Below are 23,805 nucleotides of genomic sequence, written 5' to 3'. Positions count from 1 at the left end.
AGGACTGCGTTCCTGTTATCCTATCAGACCAGGTAGAACTTCCATTCCAGAATGTGATTGATTATACTCTGATATCCATCAAATAGCCATCAACACAAATTGGCCCCCAGCTGCTGGAATATCTGGAATCCATACCAGGTTGGTTAATGTTGTACTTCTTTTTCCTGAATTTTTTAATTTCTCAATGAAGTTTTTACCATTCTTTGTTTTGTTTTTGGGGGGCATATAAATACATACCACACAATTCTTATATATTCACATATCTAACACCTATATTTTCATATTTATTTATGTAACACTAAATTTTTAATATCACAATTAAGTTATCGCTATTACTAACTTTTTAAAAGTGAAATATACCTTTTATGACATCAAAGTACTGTAAATATAAATATCAAAATTTAAGTGTTAGATATGCAAATACATAGGAATTGCACAATATATATGTAAGTTCTTTTAGGCATTTACATACATACCACTCAATTCATATGTATTGACGTATCCAAACACCTAAACTTGGCTTTTTATATTAATACCACTCAAAATTTTCTTATCACATAAAAATATCACTATTTTAACTTTTAAAAGACTGGCATGTGTAAAACCTAAAGTTTAGGTATTAGATACTCAAATACACGAGGAATTGAGGAGAAATTATTATGTACGTTGACTGCATGTCTAGACGACGGTGTGGATAGGCCGTCGTGTATCACATGGCGGCGTGACCGCATCCAGACCGTCATCCGGATTTTTCCAGAATTGAGAGGTATATATATGTAAATTTTTCATGCATACATGAGATTTGCATGTGTAAAAACTGAAGTTTTGGTATTATATACTCAAATACATAGGAATTGAAGAGAAATTATCCGTCATCCGGATTTTTCCAGAATTGAGAGGTATGTATATGTAAATCTTCTCTTTTTTTTTTTGGTGGCACAGATGAGGCGATTGAAGGCATGATAGCTGGAGGCAGAGAAGTGAGGTGCCATTGGGTATATGTTTCAGAATCAAAAAATTATTCTATCATGACTCCAATGTAGAGATGTGTTCGGTAGTCCATTGACACGTGGCTTTAAAGACCCACACTCAAATCTCCAAAAATAATAAAGAAATCGCGCGCGCTTGGCCCAGCTTGACCCGAATCTTTATTCGTAAAAGCTTCCAGGGAAAGGTGAGGAGATTCCATCAGTCTGTAGAAACCTTTTGGCTAAAAATGTTATTTTAGTAAATAACCCTTTTGTGCTCGGAGCTGCGGCTCGGTGGTTCGCTTGTTTGATTTTGTGAAGTTAGGAGGAAAACTTGCTCAAGATTAAAATAAGGATTTACGTGCATGCCCCACAATTAATTTGTATTTACCTTTGTAGTTATGCATCTAACATCTACAGTTTGATATTCGTTTATATAGCATTTTAGTGTTATGGCTATGTTAAAATGAAGCATGAAATTGTGCATTTTTGCTTTAGAAAAGTTAAGTTGAAATGATGTTAATGAATTAAGTGTTATGTAAATAAAAGTCAAATTTTAAAGTTTATGTATTGGATATGTAAATATGTATGATATGTGTTTTATGCGAAAAAAGGAGCGCTTTTTAAGTGCTTTCAATGCAAAGGTGGGCCCCAATGTTATGTACTATTTTTGTTGCTTTTTTTTTTTTAAAAATTCCGGGAAATTGAAGCTTGCAATATGTGGTAGAAAATGAGCTCTCAATAATTAGATTATATTTTTAACTAAATATAATATAAAGGTAGATGGCGGATGAGATGATGATTCGGTGGTTGGATTATACTCATAATCTTTGAACTCCAATTTTTTTTTAATGCACGACAATTCACCTTTAAGGGGCTTTTAACAGAGAAAATATTGCGTCCGGAATCCAAATGTAAGCAGCATCCAGACAACTGGTGTATCGTGTTCTTTGTCCGGACGTAATATTCTCTCCTTTTGAAGGGATAAGTTGTGATAGGTCATTTTTTGTTAAACTTAAACTTTTAATGGGTGAATTTATTAGTCATAATTTTTTTAGTATATTTGGAGAGCCATCTGTTTATCGCGCTGAGTTCTGAAGTTCTAAATTTTATTATATAATGGCTACACGTTTTATATGTAATTTTGTATCTTACACCCAAGTTGTGTTTGTAGAATCACTTGTTGATTGTATATTTCATGCATCTCACTTAAATCTTTAATGTCACACAAAAAATATTAAAATTCTTCACTTTTAAAATAAAACACATAATTTCATGAATAAATTTATGAAATCAAATTATTATAAATGTAAATGTTAATGCTTACCTGGTAGATATGAAACTACGAATGAAATATGTAATGTGCATGTAAATTTTGTTTTTTTTTTTTGAATGCTTAAAATTAAACCTTGAAGGCTTATAATTGGCTCATCAGATTAGCTGCACATGTTAGATATAATTGTCAGGCTACTAAGCTGTTGAACCCAGATTTGTCTATGATCACTCCCAAGGAATGGAGCTAGTTAAGGAGGGCAGGGTGTGACACAAACACACACACACACACACACACGCACACACACACTCTGTTAATTAGTGGTTTTGTTTGGCCATGGATGAGTTCTATGGAAGAGTTGTTATAGGAAAGTAGTTCTTGGAAATCATCCTTGTGAGAGCTATTTATAACTGCAAGCGGCCAAGTGTAGAAGGCTAAGTACTAGTGGCCAAGTATGTGGGGCCGAATGCAGGTGACCAAATGTAGGAGATCAAATGGATGCTAAACTATTCTCTTGGAATATTTCTCTGGTGTGTTACATGTTGCTAGTTACTTTTATATTACTTGATTGTGCTACTTGTGTGACTTCTCTATTTATTTGTGACATGATCTATGTTGCAACTTTCAAGGTGTTGAATCCAAATGTATCTGTGAATCACACCCATAGAATGGAGCCAGTTAGGAAAGGAGGGTGTGATTTGTAGAGAAGAGAAACAAAGAGAGATAGCGTGCATGTGTTGTATTGATTTCTCTAATATTTGCCCCAAGGGGAAGGAATATAGATGTTTAATGTGATAGTTGCCTCTTGCATTCCTCCGGAAAAACATCTCTCCTAATAGGGTTCTCCTAAAATCATCTATAGGGAAATAATTTGTCCAACTGAAGAGGAGTTCCAATGGAGTGGAGGTAAGCAACAAGAAAATATTTGACAACAGGAAAAAAAAATTCAGAACTCTCTTCCTTATCGTTATTTTATTTCATTATTTTATACTTTTTCTTAACTAGTTAAATATGTACATAACGAGCAATACATGCATTACACGTTATATAAGAGGAGTTCACCAATAATACTCGAGAAAATTGACCCTCACAAGCAAGTTCTTAAATAGTACAAAGAAAATGGCCTAAACTTATATATCATACTCGGCTCAATAACTAAATGCTACAGACAACTTTGGAGTAGCACTTTTTAAGATATAACTCGATCAAATAAAAAATACAATTAGTTAACCAAAAGATTGAGGACAACAAGATCTCGACTTAAGTAAAATTGAAAAATTATGACGACTACTCTCTATAAGAGAACTGCGACCCTCGATCAAAGAATAATCCAAATTTAATGAAACTATTTAAATTTTGTTATAATTGCGCCATTTAATAAGAAAAAAGTCAATTTAGCTGCACAAAAGGTGGAAACTCCTTTCGTCGTTAACACTTAGGGAACTTTCTCTATAAGATCATCGAGTCAACTGCAATAAAAATGAGCTTACAATTTATGTGACCTCTCCCTAAAGGTGACCCAAAATGCTCTCAGGATGGAATCTTATAGATGTACCCAAAGTGCCCCTAGGAAAATTCCTTGTAGAAGAGCTAAAAGCCCCAAGTAGACAAATAGTCAACTCATAGAGAAATATGTCACTCATTTTTTTTACTTTAATTGTTTTGACTCATTTAAAATAAAAAAAACACATCTAATGATTATTCTTCAAACCAGAAAGACACACACTTGTCTTGCAGAGACGAGTAATGTATAGGTTCATGTTTATCATTCTCTTATTATTATTACAACATAACTTTTTAAGAGATGAGAGAATCAAAAAATTAAATATGTATAACTTAAATGAGCTACTCAGACCATCAAGACACGAATAACCCTCAACTTATTATAATGATGAACGTCATAACAATGACCTGATAACTGAAGATCAAGCATGAAGGTCGGATAGCAAGGGCCGAGTATGAAAGGCCGAGTACTGTGGGACGAGTATTGAAAACCGAGTGCTAAGTGATAAATACATAGGTCTCTAAAAGAACACTGGTTATTCATGATCTCTTGTGGACTTCGAAAAGAAAATTTGAGATAGGAACTTTACCTTTATAATGATGTGATTAAAAAGATAACTATGTAATCATAGAGGTCAATTCATAATAAAGGCCCATACTTATCATTTTAGAGAGACCCACCTCTATACAAGTGGGAAATAAATTTAAAATGGATTCCACCCTTTGGATCCAAAAACTTATGATTATTAAAATTTATCTTATTTACTGAGCTGCTCAGCTCCCACACCTTATATCTTTCATTCTCTCTGCTTGCCTACACTCTATTTCTTTGGTGTGATTCAAGGGGAATATATAATTCAACATAACCTAGATTTTGGTTAGGTTTCTTCTATGTAATTGTTATATATTGATTATATTCTATGGTGTGATGCTTACTATGATTTTTTCTTGCTATTTGGATGGTATATTAATTTCTTTTGAGTTAGAACTAATATTAGTGTGACTATTTTATAGTTCGAATGATTGTTTCATGCAGAAAAGTCATATTAGTGTGAAAAATAACATGCTAAAATAAAATTAACATTAAAAAACTTTGCCTGCAAGTTCTATTGCTAACCCATGCTTATGCTCTAAGCATGACTTATGGGACAATTGGCTGGTTACCTATCGATGCCAAACAATAAATGGCGATAATTGCTTGTTTATGTGTGCTTAACTACTAATTACCTATTTGTAAGAAAGTCATGCTTGTGTTTCTTAGTTAGTTTACCATATATTTCCACTTAAAAATACTTATTTTTTCTAGATTTATTTCTATGTTTGTGTATGCTAAAGCATGATATTTACTCTTTAGACTTGTTTGATTAAATTATTTTTATGCTCAACATAATCACATAAAATAATATATAATAAAAAAATAAAATCAATCTAATTTATCTAAAAAAAATAATAAAAATTATTTAGAAACATTCGAGATAATGAACCTTCCACATGTATATCTTGATTTTTCTCCTTGTTTTTGACACTTAACCTATTGAACATAAGGGAGCATCTTGCTAGTGAGGATGAATGCCCTTCTTTAGGAATCTACGTAAGAAAAAAAATATTTTTGACTTTTACACTTTAAAATATAACACATGCATTTCATGATTAGTGGCATGCCTTGGCCATGAATCAAATAAAAATCAATTAATGAAAAATTTTAAATTCATAAATTTTGTAGTTAGATGCATTGCCTACCAATCGTTGTCGATCCGCTTGATATATAAGAATGAGTCATAGGTCCCACTAAATTTTTCTTAAATCTAAATAATGGTTTTAACTAACTTGATTTTTATTAAATTAAATTCATAGATTTAGAGCACAGGTGGGCTAACTGACTATCATTTTCAAGTAGAGTTGTAAGTTTAGAAGAGCCATACTTAATGTCTTCTTTGGCAGGATTAAAGCCTATAATTCTCACCATTTTTCTTAGACTAGGCTTAAGCTTTCAACATGTATTGATAGTGCTCAACTTAGTTTAGGCTCAGAGATGGATGACTTTTCTTTGTTACGATATAGTTCCCATCCACCTAAGTTTTTATACAATGTTATATTGTTGGAATATCAATCTTAATTATACTAAAATGATCAACTCAAATAATAAAAAAAATGTCAATTTTTAAAATATAAATCCCTACATAAGATAAACAAAAGTGTTACTAAGTTTATTGGTATCTAAGCTCTCCCCACTTCACCTTCTTTGACATCTAAAAAGAGTTATTCCAATTTAATCCTCTTTGATTGATTTCTAAAATAGCAATCTTAGTCCAAGCTTTGAAATCTATAACGACATCAGCTATTGCTTTAATCGAGAATACTCTTAAGAGATTATCTCTTTTAGAATATAAATAACTCTTTGAGTTTGCTTCAAACTAAGATAATTCTATCTTACCTGAAATAAAAACATGAAATGAATCTCTAGTTCTCTTAGATCATAAATTTCAAAACCTTTATTTTTTGATTAAATCTATTATAGAAAAAATATTTTTTATATTTTTAGCTAATATATTATTCTTAATATCTTAAATCATTTAAATTAATTTTTTTTTAAATTTGCGGGTTATTACATTTCTCTAACCCACAACATGATATTAGAAAAGTTGATTATGAATGAACTTAGATCTTGCAAGATATTTCTAATAAAAATGGAGCCACACTGACATTAAACAGTTGGTCAATCATTAATAATAAAAATTATGTGAAGATTTATTAAAAAAAAATATAATTTAAAAATAAACTATGTCCAACATGACAATCTAATAAGACCATGTCCATTATGCTTATATGCTCTGCAGAATAATTTGTAAAATGAACATCAAATGGTTCTAAGAAAATGAAATTGTGTTAAAATGTGTACCATTTTAAACAAATGTGTTATAGCACATAGCAACACAACAATGCTTAGGTATACCACAACCTAAACTATTAAGAGAACCTCATTATTTTTATAAATTTTTGGTAATTAAGTTTGTTTTAATAAATTTTATATTCATAATCATTTAAATTTATTTAATGATAAGAAAATAATTTTTTTTTGAAAATATAAGCCTATAAACCGATAAAATTAGCTATTTTAAAAATAGAAATTTAACACTTGCTTAAGCTTAATTACCTTTAAAAGGTAAGCATATGAAAAAATAATCTTAATTATGATATAAATTGAATGGTTATTAAATTAACTTAAATGAATTTTAAATTTACATTAAAATCAATTTATTTAATTATCATGAGAGAAATTTTATGTAGCATGAACATAAAGTCTAATGATAAGATCACAAACTAAAACTCTACATCAAAACTTATAAAATTTTAAATGCATAACTCTCTAGACAAGCTTATGAATGACTCTACTTTCTCCAAAGCTATAAGTTTGATTTAAGGTCTTATAATTGGTAGGTCAGCCACACCAATTAGAGATACTAAGAATTTAAAAAATTGAGTGATCTTAAGACCATTTGGCTTGCTTTATTCAACTTCATTGAAATTTGTTACTTTTGAAAGCTTTAGATTTTGTAATTTTTCCTTATTTTTTTTCTTAGTAATAAGAAAATTTATTAATATATAGAGAGTACTTGTATTAGATCTTAAAGCCATAAACAATTATTTGTGCATGGAAAACATCAATAAATAGAATCTTGCTTTGGAGTTTTAAATTGATTGAATAAAAATTATCTTTTGTATGTACAAATTTCATGTAAAGTACTTGGTAGTTGTTCTACTCCATGGTGAGCCTTAGTAGTTAATTCCTTAGCATTTTGGTGAGCCCTTAGTTACCTTTTCCAACTCTTAATCTTCTTGCTTTTGATTGAATTTTTTTTTATTTATAAGATTAAATTGATCCAAAATCATTATCTCCTTGAACCTCAAGACACCACCAAAACTTTATAACTATTTATAAATCCCTACACCACCTTTGAAACTCATGAAGGAATCAAATTTTTAGTTACTCTAAGATATCCAAGAGAAAAAAAACTAAAATTTAGAGATAATATTTTACCATGGGCAAACATATTTAAAATTTTGTAATAGTGTTGCACCTATATAAAATTCATAAAATAACTACCATTAATTTTCAAACATCCTAAACATCTAATTTGGAATTTCACATCTTTTTCTCTAAGAAAAACTTACCCTTTAATATCTTAAAATTTTAGCCACAAATATCCTGAATAACTCTTCTAGCACTATGCTAATGGACATCAATCAAATTACAATCATCATGAAGATTCCTTAGACCTTGCATCAAGAATGGTAAGTTCTTAAGCTTAAGCTTTTCTTTAGCCTAACTTATCTTTTGGACCGCTTTACTACTTAAGACCTAATAAGTGATAAGCTAAACTAAAATTTTTTTAACTTAAGGGATATGAAAATGAATTGTTTGCTCAAACTTAGGCTTTAAGCTGGTTTTAAAACTAATTTATGCACCAACCAAATAACTCTTTAGCCTACTTTAGTTAAAATTAGCTCTTCCATGAATTTTGGATAATGAAACCCAATACAATAGTTTTTAGCAAATGCAACATTTTAGATTGGCCTTTTAACTTCTAATAAACTATGATAAATTGAATTTTTTTTATAAAAGTAATCTAATACTTTCACAAAATCTAAGTGACTCTTAATAAACTTAAATTTATACTAAAAATGTTCTTAAACCCAAAAGTTACAATCACGACCACTCAAAACTTAATTCATTTAAACCACATCTTTTAAATATTTCATTAACATTCATCAAAACCGAATTAAATATCTCCTCAATTTTCCCCCTCTCCTATATAAGACATTTGAACTTGGTTATTCTCCCCTTGTTGATTATATCTTCATATTTCAAACATTCATTTTATATATCCCTAGAAATCATCACATCAAATACCATAAAAATTTACTGAACATATAAAAAATCTAACTATAGTTTTGGCCCCTCTTAATCAAAACCAAAACCATGTTTCTAAACCCTATTTAATTAATCTTACCCGAGCTTAATCAATTTCACCCCCTAACTCATGAACTTTACAAAAAATTTTTTTTTTTCTCTTTTTCTTTTATTGTGGTCTTCATTTTCAAATTTTGTCTTTCTCAAGACAATCATGTTCACTTACAATTACTAGATTAGTCCTTATTATGATTTTTATGCTACTCCTAAATCTTAAAACAATTTTCATGGTTACAATTATGCTCCTCCTTAAAAAATAATGAGCTATACATTTTTTCATTCACACAATAAAGCACAAGCTTCCACATTTCCATTATCGAAGAAAATTATAATGCCCAGCTGGTATTGATGAAGAAACTAAAACAAAAAATCTTGATTTTACTTGATTGCATTATTTTTCTAATGAAATTATGCATATTGATATCTCTATTAGTAAAAATATTTTATATGCTCCCCTTTTGTTTCCTCCAAACCAGCAAGTTGAGTTATATAAAAAGTATTATGAGATGAAAATTTTTATTCTCTTCATAGAATTGAAAATTATTATGAGTTGTAGAAGACGATATTGTATTTACTTTATACTTGAAATTGTAAAATATTATAAGTTAGAGGACCTCACTTAGGTTTTACCTTCAAAAGTTCTTAGTTTATCTGAAAATTTTTAAGCTCTAAACTGTCAATATTGTTGAAGGTATGATTATTAAAGCTTAATTACTTGAACTTTGAACCCAAGTATTTATGTGTTTTAAGATTGAACTAATGGGAATCTGAGAAATGTAAAAAGATATAGGATGAAATTTTGTGAGAATTTGACAAATGAATGTAAAGAAATGTTAATTTTGTTAATAGTTAAATTTGATATACTAGATGCAAGCCACCTTAACCTAATGGGTGAGTGTTATGCCTTCAGCCCAGAGGTCATGGATTCGAGGCATTGCATTTGTAGTGTGCGCACATTTATGTGTGCGTGGAAAAAAAAAGAAATATTATATTTGTCATTGCCCCATAAAAATGAGTTTCTTTCTATCTCTTTAAAGATCAAAGAGAGGAGAAACATGTCCAAATAAATTTTGATTAAGCTAAATAAAGATAGAGATTGTTTTATGTGCAAAAGCTTTCCACTTTTTCTATCTAATAAACCTTAATCATTTTTGTGTTTTAAAGCTCTACAAAGATTGTATATCAAATGTTTTGTAGATAATTAAGAATTAAACCCACTTATTAAAAGCAGGATGTCATAGTTCTACTTGCCTAGCGTAGGATAATTGTGTGTAAAGTTTGTTCATAATTTTTTGATGATATTGAACCATATAAAAATCAATTTATATTTTATATCGCTCCCTTTTTTTTCTTTACTTAATTTTATATTATTTGCATCTTAACTTATCATCATATACCTAAGAATACTTACAAATGTAATGTAGTTAATAACTAAAATCAATAAATGCTAGTGTTAGAGAAAATAAAAGTTACATATTGTTGAATCCAAATCTGTCATGTGAATCACACCCAAGGAATAGAGCGTATAATAACAAAGAGAAATAACAAGACAGAGATAGAGTGCATAGTAGCAAATTAATTTTCTGATTGATTCCTTGATTAGCTTATACTAAAGAAAGGACCCCTCTATTTATAGGAGAGGGGATACCCTATGCATAATTACCTGGTTACCCTTGCTTTGATAGGGGATTTAAAGGATATTTTAGGCATTTACATAAATAAGCCTAAGACTCAGCTACCCTATCGTTTGGTTGGCTGAGACTGGAGATTTTTGGGTCGGCATGGATTGTTCATTTGACTATGCTGACTTAGGGGTTGCCGATCAGCTCCAATTCATCTTCAGTTGTCACTCTGTCAACTTGAGTCAACTGGTTAGCCGCTTTGGCCGGGCTATCAACTATCAATACCAATATGAGAAGTTCCTATGGCCAAGATGAGACTAAATTGTTGGGCAGAGGGCGAATCACCGTAATCTGACATGTAGCTCACCGCTTGATAGAAGATCCCTTTAAGATGTTCATGAAGTATATCATGAGGAGAACATTTAGCCCACTAAAGAGCCTTGAAGACACTTATGAGGTGATTGGTGATGTTGGGGCGAGAGTTGGGCCGACTCCTTCTATTGGCTCGATAGATTTTGGTCTTTGGCTCAAATGGCCTCCTTTCGGCCGACTTCAGGTTCTGACCCAAAGGATCTATACTTGGTTAATCAAGTCTTTGATCTTCAAGTGTTGTGATATATATATGTATGTATATATATATATATATATATATATATATATATATATATATATATATACACACACACACTATTTAGACAGAAATTAAAATGTTATAAACACCTTTGAAATCATTGCCTTTTGTGTTGCATCATAAGCCTATCAAAATTCTATCATTGTTGTCACCTTTAAGCCTCCTACAACCACCCTTTTAAGCTCAAAATCATTACACCTTCCATCTCTCGACCGTCCATCTTGCATTGCCACAGCCCCTACCCACAAATATATCACATTAATCACTTTTTGGTCTATAGTTATTGCAATCATTAGGCTTACCACATTACTTGCCCCAAAGTTGCGAAGTTTTATGTTTATATTAGTCAACACCTCGAGATTAATTTAGCCCTCTAACAATAGGTTTTCCATAAGTACACACTGAAGCTCGTCATAATACACTTAATCACAACTGAAACAACTAAGCTAGTTTTATTTTATTTGAAACTTTATTAATGTTAAATTTGATGGGTATTTACATGCATAACAAATAATTTCTATGTATTCATATATCTAACGTCTAAATTTAGTGGTTGAGACTAGTTTTTACAATAAGACTGAGTCGAATCACGCATATTACCCTGGGCTAAGCTTTCCAAAAAAAAAAAAAAAACTTTTTGACATTTATAGCACCCAAATCTTTCAAATTTCATAAATGATGTCATTATTTTAACTTAAAAAAAATAAAATACACTTTTTCATGCATAGGTTAGGTCAGGGTTGAACCATGTAGGTTCCAGAGAGGGCAATTGCTCCCTTCACCCATAAAACAGACTTTTAACTCCATATGGCGGTACTTCAGTTGTTCCCCTTGGTAAAATATACGTGCTCTTCGATGCCCCAACTCTCCCACATCGGTCCCTAGTCCCGATCAACTTCCAATTTTGGAATCCTTCCTCATTCTCCCTCTCTAAGTTGAGTTCCTACGTATTTGCATATCTAACACCTGAAGGTTTTAATATAATAAGTTTGACCCTCCAAAACAAAAGAGGTTGTTTCCGCCCGTCAGGTGTTGTGATGTTAAAATTGATGTTTGGGTTTTAAACTAATGTTAAATTTTATGGGCATTTACATACGCAAAGCACAATTTCTATGTATTCATATCTGACGTCTAAATTTAGTAGTCGAAGGTTTAGTTTTTCAATGCGAGACTACGAATTTGAATCATGTATATTATCTAAGGGCTCAACTTTCCCAACAAAAAAAATTGCTTATTATATTTATGCCACCAAAATCTTTCAAATTTCATAAAAGATACCATCATTTTAACTTGCGAAAAGGAAATACATATTTTCATGCATAGGTTTGGTGTTATGATGTAAAATTTGAAGCTTAGGTGTTAAATATTGATCTGTTAGAGAACTCACGGTGGCAGAGTAATGAATCATCGTCTTAGAGTTGCATGAAAAACTCATCACATACTCAGATAATTAAATAGAAGTAAACATGAAGAGACACATCAATTTTACGTGAAAACCCATGAAAATGAGAAAAAAACCACGAGGTCTAGCCAAACTGAAATAATCCACCATGAATAATGATTACACATGCCCACTTTTCTCCTGAACAGTAAAGATGAAGTCATAAACTCGATTATTGTAACTGTATAACAGTAGTTCATCAATAATAACCTTACTTTAGCTGTAATGAAAGCGGTTCTTGGTGATAACATGCTACAAGGGTTGTAGTCGATTGCTATGGAAATAGTCGTCCGTCGTGAACGTTGTGGATGACAGCTGTAGTACTAGCATGTTATAGGTAGTAGTTTGAATCTTTTTTGTTCAAAAAGTCACCTCGAGATTCATATCAAATGATAAATCTGTTGAAGACGTATCAAATACACAAAATACATAGGAATTGAGCATGCATGCAAATCTTTCTAAGATTTATCATGTGGGTAAGTTCATAATTTCCCCAAAAGTTCAACATCAAGTATGAGAGAATGCATCTGAATTTTAAAAGCAGCAAAGATGACAAACTGCCTTTTTCTTTTAATTTCAAGTCGGCACCCATTAAAATAAAAACAATGTAAAAAACAATAGTTGAGAAGTTGTACCTTTATTTTATATTTTCATGGTCAACCATGACCAGTTATGAATGATATAAAATAAAAATGCGCCTATCTAGTTGAAATAGAAGCATTTGATAGTGATATATTATACAATATACACCAATGTTAAGGTAATAATAGATGAGGATTTATACTTATTTTTTCCTTTTAACTTTTTGTTGTCTTTAATGACTGGTTGAATGATTAAGAAAAGTTTGGCACACATCAAAACAGCTCCTAACACATTTCAATATTGGAAATGGTATGATAAAATAATTTTGTTTATGCTTAAAATAAGGGGATTAAGTCTAGGGATGCATTTGATACTAAGTTATTGATATTATATTATGTCAATGAAAGTCACCTCACTAATTCACATATTTTATGCTCATGAATCATGCAATAATGCACACTCAATTAGATAATAGGACAAACTTTTATGCAATTTAAAATAATTTTTATAACTAATTAATAATTTTCAAAATTCTACAAAGTTGACAAATTATATTGGTGAAAATAAAGTTGATGTAATAAGTGTTCATTATGTAAAAAAAAAGGGAACATTACATACACAGCGCTCAAAACATTAGATATTAGTGATTTTATGGATATCGCACCTAAACTTTGATATTTAAGTATGAAGCATATTTTGTAACCCTCTGTTTCTTGAGAGAATATTACATTAGGACTCCTAACGTAGTTTGCGTTTGGAGTCTAATGGTGGGGTATCACATGTCAAGTGGGCCCCACCTTAACATACTGGTATTGGCCGATGTTAAAAACGGTGGAGCCCACTTGACACGTGGCGCCCCACCATTAGACTTCAAATGCATTAGGAGCCCTGATGTAATATTTTTTTCTGTTTCTTTGCCACATGGAGTTGCACTGGAAGGAGCATGCAAGTTCCGAAAAGTCCGTCACGATGACCTACGAATTGGGAGAAAAAAGAACAGTCAGATTTAGCTTCGAAGAAGAGGAAGAAGAATAAAAAAAGAAAGTTGATGACCTTAAATAAAATTTGCCCATAGTATAATTGGAATAGCTTAACATCCTCCACCTGAGAAGAGCTGCCTTGCGGCATCACGACTGCATCCATCTTTGGCGATTCACCACTGGTGGCTACCAATTGAGCTGACAGTAGCATCACCAACAGAAGCATCGCCACCAGCATTGCAAGCATTAACATCACCATTGATCGATGAGGAGGCTTTGTTTCTCTCTGGAGAGATTGAAAAAAATAAATATGTTGGGGGATGCTGATCAGTTAGTGGTGAGGTGCCTAAAACAAAAAAGTTGCTGCGATGGAACGACACTGCATGAGAGCGATTCCCACGAATAGATCCAGTTGTAGCTGATGAACTTGTAGGTAGAGCATGTTGTTGGCATCCATTTTTGATGTCACACATGTTGGGTAACCACTTGAATGACTTAGAATGACTTGGTGTCCATTCATACCATCCGGAGGCTCAAGATACCCATCCAAACCTTCTAGTACATGCCATGAGCATGAAGCCAGGATCAGTACCGATTTTTGCCCTACCCAGGTAAACTCACTGTTGAATGAGGTTGACTCTGGCTCATGTCATGTTTAATATTTTTCCAGATGTCTACAACCCAACCAGCCGAAATTTTTGACCTTTTTCTCCCCCTTTCTTGGCTGCTTCCCCATTAGTCATCATAATTTTGGGAGGTCAAATATGAGTGTGACATGTGGCAACTACCTCCCAACGAGCCAAGGGATGAATGCATTCAATGAAAATTAATAACTTAGGCTAAGTTATAAAAAAACATTCATAGCTTAGGCTCATTGGGAGGAGTTTTCTCTCTAATGAAAATGAATAACTTAGGCTCTATAAGACTTACAATTATTAATTTTTTTCAAAAATCATAATAATAAAAGATTAATATAATCAAAATTTTAGGATTAAAAATGTCAGAATCTTTGAAAACTTTGTCTTTATTTCTCTTGCATGACCTTTGGGCCAATTTTTAAAATGGACTACATGCATGGCTATACATCCCATCATGTCTAATAGGGCTTTCACAAAATCTAAATACTGCTCTAGATAATTGCATCATTTGCATATTTCTGAGGAGAAGCCCCCGTGCTTCTCCAATGTGATTGGCCTACCATATTCTTTTTACTTAGGCAACTGTCCAGTGTGCCTAACATGTTAGAGGAATTCCCACCCCAGCCGATGTATAAGCCCTTTGTGCGAAGCATTTTTAACTTTATAGTTGAACCTCGTTTTTTCCTCTTTCTAGCCGCATCTTGGCCACTTTGGAGAGTATACGTCTCACCTCTTGGCGCTCCATTTGATAATTATATGATAGAGTTTCCTTTCTTTGATCTTAGGGCTATCGAGGTTTCCGTGGATGACAAAATTCACATATTGATAACACAATTCACAGACGTGTTGGGATCTCATGTCCAGGTAGACTTAGAGTTTTTGTAACATGAGATGATGGGTCCGTAGTATCCTGAATTGGTTACCTCTACCTTTTTAGAAATCAATCCTCTCTTCCTTTGACTACCTCCATTGGGCTTAGTTACTCTTTTAACTTTTCATCGATGTCATTTGACGGGCCTCACTTAGTTGACAGGCCACTACCCGTTTGGGATAAAATGATTTGCCCTCTGCATTTACGACCTAGTATGACCTCGAAGAGGTGGGATGTTTTCTACCAATGACCCGGTTGTTTCATGGGCCTCAACAACCTATGAGTCACTGCCATTTGGGACCATGAGAGACTTACTCTCTGCCTATGGCTTAGTGGGAGATCAAAAAGCTGTCAGAATGTTTCCTATGAATAAAACCCTTCTTCGTGACACCCTTGTTAGTAGTCACTCAAGTGCAAGTAGAACTCCTGTGATCAAGAGTATTTTTGAGAAACCTCTAATATGTAATTAATCAAATGAGATACGTCCCTTTGGGAGCTCTCTTGACCGCATGCCAAATTTATAAATTTGATTTTTTTGGTTTAGTTAGCCTATACAGGTTCTCTTTCGTGGATGTTTGGCTCAAGTTGTTTATGTCTAATTCTATTCGGTAGTACGCTTTTAACCTATTACACGAGATTTGTCATGAGTATACTCTCCACGTTCTTTCTCTTATTTGTATCATTTGTTTTATGTCCATGCCCTCTAATTCCTCCATTCTATGGATCATTTATATGATCCAGAAGAAAGATTTATTTGAAAGGGAGAATTATATGACAATAAGACAAACTAACGAATTCTAAAAAAATAAAAAGAGAAAAAGAACCAAAGCACGTGACTTGAGGAAGAAGTTCGAAATTGTTTAGGTCATTATGGAGAGTTTGTAGTTAAGGATTTTTTGGCACCATTATGCTCCTTTCTGTGTGATTCCAAGAGGCAAATAAAATGTAGGGTTACAGAAGGTGCTTTATACTTATATATCAAAGTTTAGGCGTGATATCCATAATATCCGATGTTTTGAGTGCTATTTATGTAAAAATCCCAAATAATAAACAAATAACGTAACCAAAAAGAAAAAAAAAATGATAAAAAAGAAGCAAACTTTTTTTAAAGAAAAAATATTACTTGAATAAAAATAAAATGACACACTTTCTATGAATGCTGAACCTAATATTCTCCGTCTTTCAACAAATTATTTACCATCTTCACTAGAGAAACATATCCCTCGACGATTATCTCTAACCTTGAAGCATTGTTAAGCTTGCCCAAATAGAGAGAACCCAATTGTACCAAAATTGGTCAAATCCAAAACTCTGATTAAAAATCATCAACAATCTATCACCATCATGTACAAATCTTGAGGCATGACATAAATCTCAAGGTATTTCTTAAGCAAAAAAATTTCAAAATTTGATTAAAAATCATCAAAAACTCCAATTGTAGCATACTTAAAGTAAAATTGACAGGCTCAACGAGACGGACCCAACGGTATCAAAATTGGTCAAATTTGAGTCAAATTAAGCCCAAATCAAGCGATTAAACTACATTTGTAAAGTTTCAGAGCATAACTAGCAAGTCAAATGAGTATCAAATCTCATAAGTTTATAGTCAAATTGAACATCTCAGTGAGTCAAATCCAAGGAGCCCAAGATCACTCAATTTCAATATTATTAAGACACTTAAATGTCTACTGAACTCCATCCGATCGAGGGAACCTCTCCAGGCCTTTCAATGGAGTGGTCTAGATTTCTTCCTTGTTTATAATATGGACTCTATATATAGAGCCCTAACCCCATCTTGTGAAGGAAACTTAGATCATAAGCCAGAAGAAGACTGATGCTTCAAGGAGGAGCTGAAATCCGACATCACTTTTGTATCTCAGATCAAGCAAATACCTCCAACTTAGGCAGCCGACCCTTTTAGTCGCCACTGCTTCCAGTCACTGCCGCCTCTGGATGCTGCAGCCTCTGGTCAACACCGCCTGCGGTCGTTTGCCGCCTTAGAACTCCCCCACCTTTGGTTTCCTCCGCCTCTAGCCAACACCGCTCACCTCCTGCCACCTTTGACCACCTCTGACCACCATCGCCTTCGGCCATCTCTAGACCCCACCTGTAGCCAACTTCAACTACCACCCACCGAGCACTACCTGTCGGCCACCGTCTTCTATTGTCGACCTCCCACTACTGTCAAGCACTATTGAATGCTACCTGCTCCTTATAGCAAAGACTCTTGAAGAGTCACAATGTCACCACAAAATCACATCATACATTGCGAAATAGTGAAGCATTTGATCGAGCAATACATTGTCCAATACACTATGCAGTGACACTTCCCAAAGATGGTGTAAAAATGATCTTATATACATGCAACAATGCCTTTCGATGATAATGTAACAACACACCACATATACGATGTAACGATGGCTACCAAAGACGGTGCAACCACACACCTTATATACAGTGTAATGTCACCTCCCAAAGATGGTTTAATTATGCATTTCGCATACGGTGTAACGATGCCTCCTGAACATGGTGTAACAACACACCCATGTAGATTGCATTGATCCATTCAGAAAGTTTAAACGTCAAATACTATGCAAAGTCCCACTTCGATGACAGTGTAATACACAACCCACATACGATGTAACTAAACTTCCCTAAGATGGTGTAATAAAGTAATATAAAGACGATGACTTTCTATGGACTCCTAAAGCTCTCTTTTTGTAGCCCACCACTATGACTTACATGACAAACTACGACCTACACGGCTTACAACTCATGCAACACCCGACTCTGACCTTTGTGGTAAACAAATGTCATCACAACTCGTCATTACAACCTAAAACTCTTGTAGCTCTTAACTCCAACTCATGTTGCCTATGAACATCATCACAACTCGCTACTACAGTTTATATGACATAGTTTGACCTACGTGGTTCACAACTTGTGCAACACTCAACTCCGACATATGTAGCCTACATGCATCATTACAACTTACCACTACTGCTAACATAACCAAATAAACCTACGGGGCCCCTAGCCCATGAGGCTTCCAACTTCAGTCTTTGCGGCCTAAGTACGTCATCACAATGTACCATTAAGACTTACATGACCAAATACAACATACGCGACTCACGACTCTCACAACTCTTTACCATGGCCACTATGGCCAACCGACACTCACGAACAAACCATCTATGGTCTTCACAAATAAATACTATCACAACATTCAACTAAGATCTCTACAACAAGATGACACTATAACCACCATCTACAACATTCATGATGATCTAGTGCCTTCACAGTCATCAGTTACAACATTAAGTTCCCGTCATAACTATTATCATTGAACTACTATGTACATTTACAATGATGAACTTCATAACTTCATCTTTTTTTTAAAGGTTGTTATTTGATAATAACACTCCCCATAAGTGTTGTCCGTCCCCATAGGGATTGAACCCAGGTCAGCAGGGTCTTACGATTGACAACACAGCTGCCTACCAACTTTTTACCCAAGAGCGCACAACATTATAACTTCATCTTCCTTAATTCAAAAAAAAGATTGAAATTGTGTACTAATGATTCTTAGTGGATTATTGACCTTCTGACACACAACCATACTATGCCAAAAAAAAATTACTACACTAATTCACATATTTTTTGCTCATGAATCATGCGAAGATGCACACTCAATTTGATAATAAGGCTAAATCCTTTATTAAATTTAAAACAATTGTACAAACAATTAATGATTTTCTAAATTCGACAAACTTGAAGACAAAACATATTGGTTGAAAATAAAGTGAAAAATTTTAATGTACAGAATGTTCTAAAAAAATATTGAAGTAACCAAACGAAAAAAAAAGATAAAAAAGCAAATTCTTTGAAGAAAAGCATTACTTGAATAAAGATAAAATGACACTTTGTATGAACTATGAACCTAACATTCTCCATCTTTCAACCTTTATACATAATTACATGGTTACCCCTCCATTAACAGGGGCGTTACAGGGTATTTTGAACATTTACCAAAATGAGCATTTGACTCGGCTATCATATTACTCGGTCGGCTGAGACTGGTGGTCCTTGGGTTGGCAAGGATAAATCGACTGACTATGCTGAGTTGGGGCTGCTGATCAGCTTTGATTGATCTTCAGTTGTCCAAAATTTGCTCGATTGACTTGAGTCAACCGATCGTCTGCTTTGGTTCGACTATCGACTATCAACCCTTAAATGAGGAGCTTCTGTCCCCATGATGAAATTAGGATGTTGGGCAGAGGGTGATCTCTGTAGTCTGACATGCAACTCACTTCTTGATAGAAGGACCCTTCGGGGTATTCAAGGAGTGTATTGTCGTGAGAACCTTCAAGCCCTTGAAGAGTCTGGGAGGCTCTTATGAGGCGGCTGGTGATGCTGGGGTGAGAGTTGGGTTTATGCATTCTCTCCACTCAATGGATCTTAGTCTTTAGCTCAAATGACCTCTGTCTAATCGGCTTTAGGTCCCGACCCAAAGGATCTGCACTTGGTCATTCAAATCTTTCATCTTTTGGTGATGTGACCTTTAGTCTTCCTTTTGTCAGCAATCCCTAATTTTACTTTTTTAGCTGTTGTATTTCCTTGTGATTCATATTGTTGTATTTCCAATGTACATATATAAACCTCCCGCACCTCTCTATCTAGTATGAGCTTGTAATTACTTTTATTATATATATATATGTATATATATATATTCCTATTTTGAGAGAAATGAAAAGTTATGAACACCTTTAAATGCAATACCTGAACACCAAATCATTGCCTTTTGTGTTGCAACATAAACCTAACATTATTCTATCATAGTTGTCACCTTCAAGCCTCACATTCCATCTTCCAGCTGTCCATCATGGGATTGCCACAACTCCTACCCATAAATCTATCACTATCTTCGCTTTTTGGTCTATTATTATAGCAATCGTTAAGCCAACCACATTAATTGCCCCAAAGGTGCTTTATGTTCGTGCTATTTATCAGCTCCAGATTTGCATAGCCCCCAGCATTAGAGTTGTCTTAATGGTATGTTTAATCACAACTGAAACAACAAAGCTAGTTTTATTGCTGTTAAATTTCATGAGCATTTAAATACACACCACACAATTTCTATGTATTCATAAATCTAACATCTAAATTTATTGGTTGAAGATTTAGTTTTTCACAAAAAAAAAAAAGAAAAAAAATCTTTTAAATTTCATAGAAGACGCCATTATTTTAACTCAAAAAGTATGAAATAGACCTTTTCAAGCAGAGGTTACGTGTTATGATGTAAAAATTGAAGTTCAGGTGTTAAATATTGATGAGTGCTAGAGAATTCGCGGTGGTAGAGTAATGAATTATCGTCTTAACGTAGTACAAAAATCCATCACACACTTATATAGTTAAAGAGAAGTAAGCATGAAGAGACAACTCAATTTTTACATGAAAATCTATGAAAAAAGGGAAAAAACAACGATGCCTGACCTGATTCAAAATATTCATATTGAATGGTGAGTACACATGTGTACTTTTCTTTTGAATTATGGAACATGGAGTTATAAAGTCGATCATTGTAACTTTATAACAATAGTTGGTTGTTATATGAGCTCTGGGTCATGAGACTATAGTTGGTTATTTTGGTCGTAGTGCAGAGTGTGATGGCGTCTGTAGGATGCAAAGGCACGTGTCGGGAGCAACAAGAGTTGTAAGCTACATAGGTCGTAATGACGAACAGTGATGACATCCATAAGCCAAAGATGTCGTAGTCAGAAGTTGCATGAACTGCGGGCCATGTGGGTCGTAGTTGGTCACATAGGCCGTCATGGTGAGCTGTGATGACATTCGTAGGTCATAGAGGTCGAAGTCGAGAGCCGCACGAGCAGTAAATCACGTAGGTCATAATGGTGAGGTGTGATAACGTTCACAAGCCATGTGGGCAGTAAGCCAGAATCAGGAGATGCACAAGCTTTAAGCCATGTGGGTAGCTGTGGGTCACATAGGCTATAGTAGTTAGCTGCGTTGACATCTGTAGGCCGCAGTGACTTGAGTCAGGAGCTGCACGAGTTGTAAGCTATCTAGGTCGTAGTTGCTCACATCTGCAATAGTGGTGAGCTACAATGACGTCCATAGGTCGTAAAGGCAGTAATCTGGAGCTAAGTGACGTAGAACATAGTTGGTCACTTAAACCGTAGTGGCAAACTTTGAGGAAAAAGCTTTAAAAGTTCGGAAAAAGTCATCATTTATGAAGTGCATTATTACATTATTTTCAGCAAGCGTCATTGCACCATATGTAGTGTGTGTTGTTACATCATCATTATAGTGTGCGTTGCATAGTATTCGAGGTGCATTGTTACACAGACTTCAAGGTGCATCGCTGTACGATATATTTGACAATGTATTGCTCTATTGGGTGCTTTACTGTTCCACAAACGCTAAAATTCTATAATGAATGTTAAGACTCCACAAGGGACTTCACTGCAGTATGTGGCGGCTAATCGTGGTCAATGGTAGAAGGCGGCCTACGATGTTAGATAGAGGCCGACATGCGGTGATTGATGGTGGTCGGGGACTGCAGAACCGGGAGGAATTCAACGAATCTTCAAAGCAGTAACGATGTTGAGCTTCAACTCCTTCTCCAATATCCGGTCTTCTTTTAGCTCTAGGTCTTGGTGTCCTCCTAAGAGGTTGTGTTCTATTAAAAAAGTATGGGAGAGTCATCTGTACAAATAGAGAAAGAATTTATACTATTCCATCGATTAACCTGGAGAAATTCCCTCGACCATACAACGTTCAATGAGCATTTGAGCGCCCTAATGAGGTCATAATTGAGCTATCTTGAGCTCATTATATTCGTCTCGCCGAGATGCTTGATTTGACAAGAAGCTTTTCATATTTGAAATGAGTTTGACCTTTCAATCATGCGTTGAAAGTTTCTAAAAGTAAACTAACGACTTGATGTTAGTATGCTTTAATTCAGATTGAACCAATTTTTGTATTATTAGGTTTGTCTCGTCAAACCAGCCACTTAGGCTGTAAGTTTGCTGAAATCAAATTTTCGGATGATTTTTAATCAAAATTCGAACATTTTTTGTTAAGAAAAATGACCTCGAGATCCATGTCAAATGATAAATTTATTGACATAAACATATAGGAATTGAATGCCATGCATGTAAATCTTCCTAAACTTTATCATTTCCCCCCAAAGTTTTACCCAAGTATTTTATCTAATTTTGGCCAGAATGCATCTATAATCTAAAATCAGCAAAGTTGACAAACTGTTTATTTATTTATTTATTTTAATTTCTAGTCGGCACCGATTAAAATAAAAACAATGTAAAAATGAAAAAAAAAAAAAAACTGAGAATTTGTACCTTTCCTTTAAAGTTACAAAAAGTATGGCACGTGTCAAAACAACTCCCACATTTAAATATTGGAAATGATATGATAGAATACATTTTCTTATGCTAAAGTAAATTAAGCCTAGTGTTGCATTTGATACTAATTTATTGTTATTCTATTATATGAATTAAAACCACCACACTAATTCACATATTTTATGCTCATGAATCATGCAATGATGCACACTTAAATTGCAAATTAAAATAATTTTCTAAATAATTAGTATTTTTCAAAATTATACAAATTTAAACAGGTATCAAATGGGTAAAAATAAAGTTAATGTAATAAATGTTCATTCTATCCTGAAAAAAATGAGTTTAACTTGTGTCTGAAAACATCAGATATTACAAATATTGCATCTAAACTTTGATATTTATGTGTAAAACAACTTCCGCAACTCTTTGTTTTATGAAAAAAATATTATGACAGGATAATGCACGTAGAGGTACGTACGGAAGTCAATCCAAATATGCCACGTGTTTTTATATTTTTTATCATTATTTTATTTTAAGGAATTCATAAAAAACGATGAGAGTAATGACGTGACTCGATTTAGCCCGTTGTATGGTATTGACATATCATTTAAACATGGGAAAAGAACGCATCAAAAGTTTGAAAGCAAAGTAAGTAATTGATCGTTCAACTTTTAGAGTTTAGGCATAACAGATTTTTTCGTTTCGAAACATCAGGAAGAAATCATTGTCGTTGCTGAAATTCTGGAAGAAATCATTGTTGTTGTAAGAACTCAGAAAGAACCTTAAGGATGGAGAACAACTAAAGTGAAAACTTAAACAGCTCTAAGGTTATATTTGTTCCTCTTTTTGTTGATGAAATTATAGACTTGAAGTCATTAGTAAGTTTGAAACAAAATTTCGTTTACATGTTTATATGTAAGATTTATTTTTTTATTAATTGGA

The 23,805-nt window shown here is 33.5% G+C and overlaps 1 long non-coding RNA gene across 3 annotated transcripts in view; it reads left to right on the top strand.

Moving 5' to 3' along the window:
• The window catches only part of LOC110030897, a 28,516-nt gene extending 27,145 nt beyond the window's left edge, over positions 1–1,371 (top strand). For 2 of the 3 annotated variants that reach the window (XR_002294690.1, XR_002294689.1), the window contains 2 exons: positions 3–138; positions 943–1,371. This is a non-coding gene — a long non-coding RNA (uncharacterized LOC110030897). Of the gene's footprint in view, positions 1–2; positions 149–942 lie in introns of all 3 variants that reach the window. The other variant, XR_002294691.1, reaches the window with a different exon arrangement.
• Positions 1,372–23,805: the final 22,434 nt, after the last annotated feature.

Source organism: Phalaenopsis equestris, unplaced genomic scaffold (genome assembly GCF_001263595.1).
Source record: "Phalaenopsis equestris unplaced genomic scaffold, ASM126359v1 Scaffold000761, whole genome shotgun sequence".
Lineage (NCBI taxonomy): Eukaryota > Viridiplantae > Streptophyta > Magnoliopsida > Asparagales > Orchidaceae > Phalaenopsis > Phalaenopsis equestris.
Note: the sequence above shows the minus strand (reverse complement) of the source record. Positions and strands in the feature narration are given on the sequence as shown.